At 42.8% G+C, this 11,224-nt stretch overlaps 1 pseudogene; it reads left to right on the top strand.

Annotated features, from left to right (window-relative positions):
- Nucleotides 1–257: 257 nt before the first annotated feature.
- LOC143640527 (centromere protein N-like) lies at nucleotides 258–9,965 on the top strand (annotated as a pseudogene).
- Nucleotides 9,966–11,224: the final 1,259 nt, after the last annotated feature.

Raw genomic sequence — 11,224 nt, 5'->3', positions numbered from 1 at the left:
GCCACCAACTGGCTCATGGCTCTGACTCTGACTTTTAGAGGCACAAGCTTTCCGTTCCTTCGTGCCAGTGGCCCCAGCCTCCCCTGTCTATATCAAGAGCACAAAAAGGGAAAACACCTTTGAGACTCAAAAATAGAACCTCTGGGCCCCCAGTTGAAGGCCAGAGAGTTCAGGGCATGCACAGCACCGGGACTCCTACTTTCTGGGTCAGTCGCGTGTTTTCCTGGAACCCGTAGTTCCTGGTACCAGGTACCCCGATGCCGGAACTGCCGCCCGCTCTAGCCCCTTCCACCCAGTCAAGCCAGGAACCCGTGTGCCAGGGGTTCGCGAATCGCGAGAGGAAGCTCACCGAGAGCGAGGCGCGGACTCCGGCGACAGCTTCTAGGGCGCTGCTAGGTGAGTCGGGGACTGCGCAGGTTCAGGTGAGTCAGGGTCTGTGACAGGTACCATGCGGCGGCTCTGGAGGCTATGGCTGAGTAAAAGGGCTGACAGTTGGTGTTTTCTCCCTCCTCCTCCCAGTCATTAACCACATCCCTGCTGCTCTCCTCCCCACTTCCTTAAAGGGTGGGATGTGCAGTCTGTGCCTGCTCCAGCCTCTTACCATAAACTCTCAAATAGACGCTGCCACCAATTCCCTGAGCTGCCTGGCTGACCTGGGGCCATCTCTGCTATCCCCCTGACCCAAATGGGCTCCTCAGGAGCCCCCGGTTCCTACCACCTCTCCCTCCTCCTCCCACTCCTCTGGTGGCCTTTTGGAGGCCACACTTGTTTGGCTGGCTTTGTAGTGGAAGAGGGTTACCTGTCACGCTCTCAGCACCTGTGTCCCAGTCTCTGCATCCACACTAGGCTCAGCCCCCTTGTAGGAAGGACATCAGGTGAATACTACACAGGGTGCTGTCAAAACTGATTCAGTTCCTACCTAAATGCTAAGGACCAAGTGCCTGAGCTGAGACTAGCAGGCTCAGAGGCCGGAGGTGGAAGTGTCAGAGAAGCCAGACAGTTTTCTCCTGGGGTCCCTCCTCACATCAGTTCACTTGCATAACTAAAGAAAGGGTATGGTCACCTGGTTACTCAGGACAGTGGGATTTGAAGCAGGGATTCAAGGGCAACGTGCAACACTTCTTCCATTCCTCTGGAAAGATCCCAGACTTTCTCCAGATTGGGAGGAGGTGAACTGGACTCTTTAGAAGGTCAAAATGCTGGCATGCACTCATTGTCACCCACATTCTCAGAGTTCTTCTTCAGAGTCCCTTCTCCACGACTCCAGAAGTTGTGTCATGCTGCTCAGCCACCTGTGACAGCCAGGCGTATATGGCTACTTCAATGACATTTCCTCCCTGAACTAAGTAGATCAGACATCCCAGAAGAGCAAAAGGAAAACTGGCTTTTGGCAAACATGTCCAGGATGAGACCACTGTGCTAAAGAAGCACTCATGCCACATGATTGCCTTGAATTCTCCCCATTGTCTGAGAATAAAAGGCAGACTTAATTGTTAACAAAACCAGAAAGTCAACATTTTTTCAAGGCATATCAGTGGCTTTTCCCTGGATGCTACTCTGCATCAACTAGATATCGATTGCCTGAACAATGTGCCCCATGGTGGCACTCAAAACCCATCATGTGAGGCTGCTGGATTCCTCTCCTTTGTCATTCTGCTCACAGATTTGTCACACTCTGTGGAATCACTTGCAGTCTTAGAGATAAAGCTATGGCTGCCAGTGGTGAGAAGCTGGCCAGGTTGGAGACTATGACTAGGACTTGGAGAGACAAGGCAGGTGAATAGGACAAGCCAAAAGTAGGAAGGAAGGTGCTGGGACGTTGAGGTGGTAAGTGACAACACAGCTCGGAGACTCCAGAGGGCATCAGGAGGTAGATGGCCCTCCTATCCTAGCATACAAGAATGAGGGTTGAAGGCCAGGTGCTGAGAAAGTTAGATCCCTGAGTGAGGCTCTGAGAGTCTGTGGGAGGGTAGATGGTGCAGTGGGACTAAGACCAAAGCCAATGGGACCACTTCATGAAGTGTGTGCTGCCCCTATGTGGCCATGTGGGTTAACTACAACTTCATCTCTACTGGACCTAATTCAGGGAGATTTCAGATTGTTTTCAGTAGTTGTTCAATTCTTCAGAACTTCTTTGTAACTCCAAACCTAGCTCCAAGAAGCATAGTAGTATAGGGTTTTTTAAAATATAGAGACCTTGAGAAACTCCCAAGATGACTAGGTCTGCCTTCAGGTCTCCTTAGGTCTGTCCAGTATAGCCACAAGGTTTGAAGGTGACAGGTCACACATTTCCACCTGTCCCCTATCCTTTAGAAAACCTGTCAGGAATGCTATGATTTTATATTGATGCTCTAAAATACACTACCATGGCTCCCTGTAGATGTGATAATGACCTACATCATGGAGAAGCAACATTTTTCCTTCTATCCACTCTGCTGTCAAAGTTGCAGGCCCTGGTGGGGAGAGGAGGGTGCCTGCATCACTAGGCAGAGAAAGTGTAAGGAAAATGATTCTGAGCAAACATTCCCTAGCCACTGGGCTTTCTGTTTAGATGTCCCTCCCTCGCTGCAGGCTCAGGTCTACAACCTGCATCAGACATGCCCCAATAGCTTCCCCTGCAGTCCTATCCATGAGTGTCTCCCAAGTACCCACTGTTAGAATCCATGACTCCCTCGGAATCCCAAAGCCATGTAGTCTCCACATCATGGGAATATTTCCAAGCATCTTTTGTATTCATTGTTTTTTAATTTTTTTTCTAATTCCACCATTCCCACCCTGGCTCAGGTCCTCCTTGTTGTCTGGAATTCTGTGAAAGGGTTCTCCTAACCAGCTCCCACCCCTGACCTGGGAGCCATCAAGACCAGAGAAGCCTACATAGGTGACAAACTTTAGGGATGGCATGTGGAAACAGGAATGGATAAGATTGTTGAGGGCAAGAGTCAGAGGGAACAGAGAGCTTGAGGCCAGTCAGGCTTTATCCAGGATCAATTAGGCAGAGGCACAAATCAAATGGGGCAGGCTGATGAGAATTAGAAAGAGGACATGGAGGTAGCACATGCTGGCAACTCTTGTGAAGAGCTTGGCTGTCATGGGTAAATTGAGGGGAGGTTTGAGAGAGGGCCGCTTTGTGATTGGTTTAAGGTAACAGCCAGTGGAGCAGGTATAGTGCACATGGGAAGGACCCAGCAAGAGGGAAGAGGTTGCAACCTTGAGTAATTGAATCCATCTCTCTGAGTTTGTGCACCGTGTCCCCCTTATCTACACTTTCCAATGTCAGTTACCTACTGTCAATAAAAGAAGCACGAGTAGGATATGATTGGATATTCTGAGAGACCATAAGTCTTTCCTTCATAGCTTTTCTTATAGTGTTGTTATAATTATTTTATTTTATTATTATTGTTAATCTCTCACCTAACTAATGTATATGTTAAAGTTCTCACATATGTATCATATATGTATGGATAGGAAGAAAAGTTATATAGGGTCTAGCACTATATGTGGTTTCAGGCATCCTCTGGGGATCTTGGAACATGTCCTCCTTGGATAAGGGGGGCCCTACTGTACTTACTAATCTAGAAGATGAGAAGAATAGTATTATCTGCTCTACTATTATGGTTTGGATATGAAGTGTCCCCCATAGGCTCCTGTGTTGAAGGCTTGGTCCCTAATGCAGCAATCTTCAGGGGTGAAAGTTGGGGGAAGTGATTGGATTGTGAGGTCCTGGATCTCATCAATGCTCTAATCCATTAAGGGATTCCTAGCTGAAGGGACTGCTGGGAGGTGGTGGAAACTGTAAAAAGTGGAACTTAAATGGAGGGAGTGGGTCCTTGGAGGAGGACTTTTGTCCCCAGTCCCCTCCTTCTCTCTTTCTGTGCTTCCCAGCTGCCATGAGGTGAGCAGCTTTCCCCCAATAGACCCTCCTTCCATGATGTTCTGCCTCACTTTAGGTCCAAAGTAATGGAGCCAGCTGACCATGGACTGAAGCCTCTGAAACCATGAGCCCAAATAAATCTTCCCCCCTCTAAGTTGTTTTCTCAGGCATTCTGTCACAGTGGTGGGAAGCTTACTAACACATCTACCTATTTCACAGGTATTGTAAAGCACAAATTAAATGATAGCTGTGAAAATGCTAAAAAATGCTATAGTTATTGTTTTTAGAAATGATAGGAATTAAAAAGCATAGAGTTAGTGGGAGAGATTATACACATATCTGAACACAGATAAAATTTACTGAGTGTTCACTGTGTGCCAAGAACCTTCATTTATCCTTTGTTGACCTCTACAGCCATAGATGAGTAGATGGAATTATTTGAAGAAAGGACAAGGAGGCTTTGAGACGGGAAATGTGTCCATGGCCATGAAAGTAGGAAAGAGCAGAGCTTAAACTAAAACCATCAATGGAGGGGCTGTTATGATGTAACTGGAGCCTCTTCAGTGAGGGTGAGAGAATTTAATTTACTAAATGTAAATTTACTATTAGAATAAATTTTATTCTAAAAGGAAAGTATGGTTATAAATGTTCTGAACAGAAAAGCACAAAGTAAATATTCATGGAGACAAGGGAAAAATGATTCAAGTCCCTAATCAAGGAATCTCTATCTCCAGTTTAACCAGAAACCACTGAGTTTATTAAAATGGGCCACAATTGAGTCCAATATAAAGAACTCAAAACCACATCCTGAACTTGAAAAGAACCCTTTTATCCCAATCATGAAAGTACTGCTTGCTAATACCCAGTATCCGTTTTCTTTCCCTTCCCTTTAATAATTGAATTTTAAATTTTTTTTAGGTCACAGCCTACCCCAAATCTGGATTACATTTCCCAGTCTCCCTCACAGGTGTGATCATGTGACAAAATGCACCATCACAGTGATTGGTGAGTAGAAACTATGCATGCAACCTAAGGATCCTGCCCTTCAAGGGAATGGGCACACCATGCAATATTCCCTTCTCCACCTCCAGCTGACAAGAAAACCTGGAGCAGCCATCTTGGTCTATGATGTTGAGAATGGCTGAGTGATGTGAGATGAGATCTGGGTCCCTACCCAGCCACATGGTCACCCTGGGCATGATCTGGACCTAGGCAAACTTTTACAGGACAGAAACATTTAACGTGCTCAGGGTACTACATTTGGGACCTTTTTGTTATATAGCCAGAACTGCATCTGTGTAAGAAATACATATTTGGCATCCCCATGGGGTCCTGGCTCATAGCTCCTAAAACCATTGGAATCTCCAAAGTAATAAGTGTCTTTTGTGTACTAACAAGACAACTAGTGGTAGGAGGCCCCTAAATAAATGCAGGATGGGAGCTATATCCAGAAAGACTGAGGCAGGATAGAGGGATGGACATTGGGTGCCCTCCCCCAGCCTCTGGATAGGAGAGAAAAGTTGAGGTGATCACCTAGGGCCGTTGTAATTGGTTGATGGAATTGATCATGCCTAGGAAGCTCCCTAAACACTCAAAAAGACAGAGAGCCTCCAGGTAGTTGAACACACAGAAGTGCTGGAGGGTGGCATCCCAAAGAGGGCCTAGAATGTCCACACCCCTTTCTCATGCCTCTTCACATCTCTGTCATCTGGCTGTTCATCTGTATTCTTGGTATTATCTTTTACAATTAATGGGCAAGTGGAAGTCAAGTGTTTCTCTGGGCCCTGTGAGCTCCTCTAGAAAATTAATGGAACACATGGAGGAGGACCATAGGAGCCCTGGTCTATAGTCAGAGGCATAGGCCACAACCTGGGACTTGCAGCTGGGCATCTGAACTGGGGGCAGTCTTGCGTGACCCAGAGCCCAACTTCGGGATCTGGTTTTATCTCCAGGCAGTGAGCAGCAATATTGGGTTGAACTAGAGGACATCCAGTTGGTGTCCTACATCAGAGAAACAGTTGTTGGTAGGGAGACTTAACACCTGCTGTCCAAAGTGACTGATGAGTGGGGATCTGAGAGTAGAAAGAAGAAAACAATGTTGTTGCTTTTTCCTTCAGAGTTTCCCAACTAATACACCATCATGTAGCCTTTGTTCTAGCCACACATTAAGTCAGAACCTCAAGGTCCTCATCTACTAAAAGGGGATTTACCTTTGAGGGTTGTTAAAAGGACAAGAAGTGGTGCAAGTACTTTTCCTTGCTAGTACTATAGCTCATACATGATGATCCATGGAGACTACAGCCTGTTGTTAAAATGAGTGCCTGAAAACAAAACAATGTTATGTAAAAATGTGCCACCTCCCTGCCTTCAGGGGGACAAAAGAAAAGGTGGAGGGGGGAGATGAAACAAAACAGCAAAGTTGAAAATGAATGATGGGTATGTGGGGTTAATTATACTTGTGTTTTCCAAATATTGAATGTATTTTAAAATGTTTATAATTAAAAAATCTAAAATAAATGAACAAAACAAAAATCTTCCCACAGAGCCATGAAGTGGAGGGAGCGCCTCATGGATATAATCCAAAATGAAGTTCCTTGGGTAAAGTAAAAATGTATTTAAGCTGTAGATCAGTTGATTTGGGCCCCCAAGAGGGAGAAGGATGCAGAAAAGGCAGAAGTGCTTTTTATTTCTCCATTAAAGAACAGGCAGAGTGCGCTCAGTGCCAAAAGGTCAAGTGCCTCCCATAGTGATGGGCAGTGCCTCCAGCCCCCAGGTGGCCAGAGGACTGTGGCTGCAGGGGAGAGTCACCTGCCCTGTGGTTCTGCCTGCTCCAAGTCAGCTCTATGACTTCGGTGGCTTTGGTCTTCTTGGCTATCAGTCCCTTATCTCATCTGTGGGTGGGCTCTTCTGTTACCCCACTTCATGGGTAAGCTGTGAAGCAATGGTGAGACTACGGGAAACTTGTTCTGCCACTGTTGACTCTGACAGTTCTAGTAAACCTTGCTGCCTGGTCCCAGCCCACAGTGTGCTGAAAGCATCAGCTATGAAGCAGAGGCAGACTGCTACAGGCACATGTACTGCTGGTGACAAGAACCTTTAGGAAGGGAAGAAAAACAAAAATTGCCTAGCAAATGCAAGAGCCTGGAATACACATCTGTGGCCATTTATGAGACAATGATAAACAACTCTACATAGTTCACTAACTCCCGAGGGAGTTTCTTTATTACCCAGCACAGGATGGGGTCATTACTGTCTATTTTGTTAAATCACAAAGAATAGTTTTGTATTCTGCATCCTGTTGTACAGAAAAACACACACAATATGTTTCTGAAGTTTTTTCTATTTTGAATGGTTGCAATAAATTAATTGGGTGCTTACGGATAATTTAAGGAGCATGGAAAATCAGCTTTGATTTTGTTTTGTTCAGTTGTCAAGGTGCCTGCCTGTTCCAGAGTGTTCCAACACTCTAGCTCCTTCCTAATGGATAGCAGCAGTGTGTACCCACCGCTGTGGATGATCTAAATAAGGGGTAGAAGATACAAATACCTGTAGGGGGCAGGCAGGGAATGTGAGGGGAAGCTGGCCAGGCAGGGCCTATAGCAAATTGGAGAAGAAATGTCCTCCTACAAGGAGCAGCTGCTGTTCAGCTCAAAACCTGCTGCCATGCAGGAAAGTCAGCTGATGGAGCCAGATTTCTTCTTCTTTTTAAATAAAAGCAAAAGTGGACAATGAACTGTCTGGAAAGGAAATTATGGAAACAATTTCATTTACAATAGCATCAAAAAGAACAAAATACTTAAAAATAAACTTATCCAAGGAAGTGAAAGACTTGTGCTCTGAGAACAATAAAACACTGCTGAAAGAAATTCTAGAAAAATGGGATGATATCCTGTGTCTGTGGACTGGAGACTTAATATGGTTAAGAGGTCAACATTGCTCAAAGCAACTAACAAACAGCATACAGGACCTATAAAAATCTCAGGAGCATTTTAAGCAAAGATCGAAAAATAATCCTAAAATTTATATGGAATATCAAGGGATCTCAAATAGACAAAACAATATATAAAAAAAAACTCAAAAACCAAACACCACTGAAGCCCTCACACTTCCAGATTTCAAAAATTACTACAAAGTTACAGCAATCAAAACTATATACTCCTGAAATTAAGTTGGATATAGAAACCAATGGCAAAGGATAAGGAGCCCAGAAATAAACACTTATAATCTATGTGGTCACATGATTCTCAACTAAGGTGCTAAGACCACACAATGGGGAAAAAATGATCTCTCTGACAATGTGGATGTTAACCCACAACAAGGAAGAGTAAGGAGGGGACAAATGGAAGTTCATTGGATTAGACAAAGGGGAATGAATGTAGGGGAGAGAGATTAGGAAATACAGTAGAATGAATCGGACATACCTTTCCTATGGTCATATACGAATACATGATCAGTATTAATTCCATATCATATAAAGCCACAAGAATGGGATTCTAATTAGAATAACTTATACTCCTTGTATGTACAATATGTCAAAATATACTCATGTATATCTAAAAAGAACAAATTTTTAAAAAGAAAACTGGATAGCCACATGCAAAGGAATTAATGTATATCTTCCTTATTCCAAATACAAAATATAACTCAAAATGGATCAAAAACCTAAACATAAGATGTCAAACTAGGAAACTCTTAGAAGGAAATGTAGGGAGAAAAACATCATGACAATGGACTTGGCAATGATTTCTTAGATATGACATCAAAAGCACAGGCAATAAAAGTAAAAATATAACTTGGAGTTTATCAAACTTAAAAATGTCTGTGCATCGAAGGACACAAGTATCAGAGTAAAAAGACAACCAATGGAATGGGAGAAAAAATTTGATGTGGAGTTAATATAGGATCATAAATCTGACATGGGGTTAAAATCTAGAATACATAAAGATCTCTTACTCAACAACAGACTACATCTTGGCCCTTGCGGACCCCCAAATCCTGGAGCCTTTGGGTGTAGGAATTGCCATTGGTGGCTTTGAAGGTGCCTTAGTGGGCACCATTGCTGAGGGCACTTCTGGAGATGAGGATCTTGCCAAAGAGTTGGATGAGACTGTTGCCCAGTTTATCAGGAGGACCATCTTGAAAATCCCCATGTATGAAATGATGAGAACCTTAAATGCCTGGGATTTTTTTAAATCTGTTAACCAACTGAAAACCCTAAGTTCCAGCAGAGAAAGGAATGTCTCATTCAGGACTTGTTTCTGCTGTGTGAGAAGTATGTGAGTCTCAAGGATGCAACCCTTGCAGATGTCATTTATATTCAAGTTCATTGGCACCAAAAAGTTTGGGATGTTTTACAGATAAGTACAGAACCAGATGAAGACATTGGAACAATTCAAACATTTATTCAAGAAAATTCTTCAGAGAGCAATGAAAAATGTGATGCTCAGCTTCAGAGATGCTGAGGAGAATGCAGTTTGGATCCTAATTGCCTGGGGAACAAGATGTAAAAGTCAAAGCAATACCAACCCACAAACGTGCTGCATTACCCCTAGACACTATGCCTTCCCCTCCTCCCTGCTAAAGAACATTTTGCCCTTTTGGGTCAGGCACTGACAGTTGCTTGCAAACACCATCAGATGGTAAAAATAGACCTGAAATGTTGACACCTGGACTCTCTCAGGAGATTGTTTTTAAACAGTATAATCAGACCTTTGAAAGTCACAACTCTACAACATCTCTATAGGAAAGATGATTGGGACTAGATGTAAATATGGTTTCAAGGATCATTCAGGAAAACACAGTAGAAAAAAAACAGAGTCCAAAGAATAGCTCAAGAAACTTTTGGAGACTGACCTCAACCACAACTAGAATTTGTATAATATAAGCTTGAAACAAAGTTCAAAAGTGACTTAAATGGGCTCTTGTTGGCTTAGAGGGAAGAACCCATCTGGTGCCTAATAAATTTCTCTAGGTCACATCTTTGGAAGCATTGAAATCCTTAGCACCAGCTGGTATTGCAGATGCACCACTTTCTCCACTGTTTACCTGCATACCCAACAAGGGAATGGATTATTTTAAAATCAGAGACAAATAAGATGTATATGATTTTGTAAGCCCAGAGGCTCCTTGGCAATGATGTACATGCATTCCAGTTAATGGCTTACTGGACAGCTTCTGGTTATAAGCTTATACTTCAGAAATTAATCCTTGGTATTGAAAATTTAGACATGTTCATATGATTGTTTGGACTGATTCTTCCTTGAGGCCCGTCTCTCATTTTTCCTGATAAATACAACAGTTTTGGGCATTTGAGAAGTGACAGGATATGTATAGGCTCTAGATTGACCTTGAGTGCAGAATGCTCTGAAGCCAAGCAGATGGCATCATCCTGTTGGCATCATATCTAGTGTCCTTTTCCCCACTAAGGAGGTCTAGTTCCAATTATTGGTTTCTAGGGATATTTTGAAGCTTTGATCACTTGAAAGGGACACCAAGGAACTATTCCCAACTCAAAACTCCCAGAAGAATCATAAAATTGGTCCATTTAGAGAGTAGAATTGGGTCCACTAAGTTGTTACTGAAGGAAATTACATGACCCACTTATATAAAACAATTGTTTAATTGTAAATATTATACTTTTCATAATTATTTTATCATAGGTGTTACATCCAAACTGACCATTATAATACTGATTTGTGAATAAAGATACTGAAAATCTGGTAAAAGAATCAAATAATCCAATTGAAAAATGGGCAAAACACTCAAATAGACATTTATCTTAATATGATATCTAAATGCCAAGAAATGTTTAAAAAGATGTTCAGAATCTCCAGGGAAATGCAACTCAAAACCACAATGAAATATCACCTTATTCTCATTAAAAGATGGCTACTATGGGAAAAAACCTGCAAAGTAATATGTGTTGGCAAGGATGTGAAGCAATTGGAATGAAAAATAAGGCAGTCACTATGGAAAACAGGATGGTGGTTACTCAAAAAAGTAAAAATAGAATTACTGTATGATCTAGTAATTCCACTTCTGGGCATATACCCAAAAGAATTGAAACCTGGGTCCTAAAGAGACATCTATACACCCAAACACATAGCAGCATTACTCACAATAGCCAAAAGGGGTAGCAACCCAAGTGTCCATCAACAGATGAGTGGATAAACTGCATGTGGAAGTCTGACTTCATATATCATACAAAGGAATATTATTCAGTCTATGATAAAACAATAGGGCTAAGCATGGATAAACTTTGAGGACATTGTGCTACGTGAAATAAACCAGCCACAAGAAAACAAATAACATGATTCTACTTATGTGAGTTACATAGTCAAAATCTTAGAACCA

This window comes from Callospermophilus lateralis, unplaced genomic scaffold (assembly GCF_048772815.1).
Source record: "Callospermophilus lateralis isolate mCalLat2 unplaced genomic scaffold, mCalLat2.hap1 Scaffold_323, whole genome shotgun sequence".
Classification (NCBI taxonomy): Eukaryota; Metazoa; Chordata; class Mammalia; order Rodentia; family Sciuridae; genus Callospermophilus; species Callospermophilus lateralis.
This window is presented reverse-complemented; position numbering and strand designations above follow the sequence as displayed.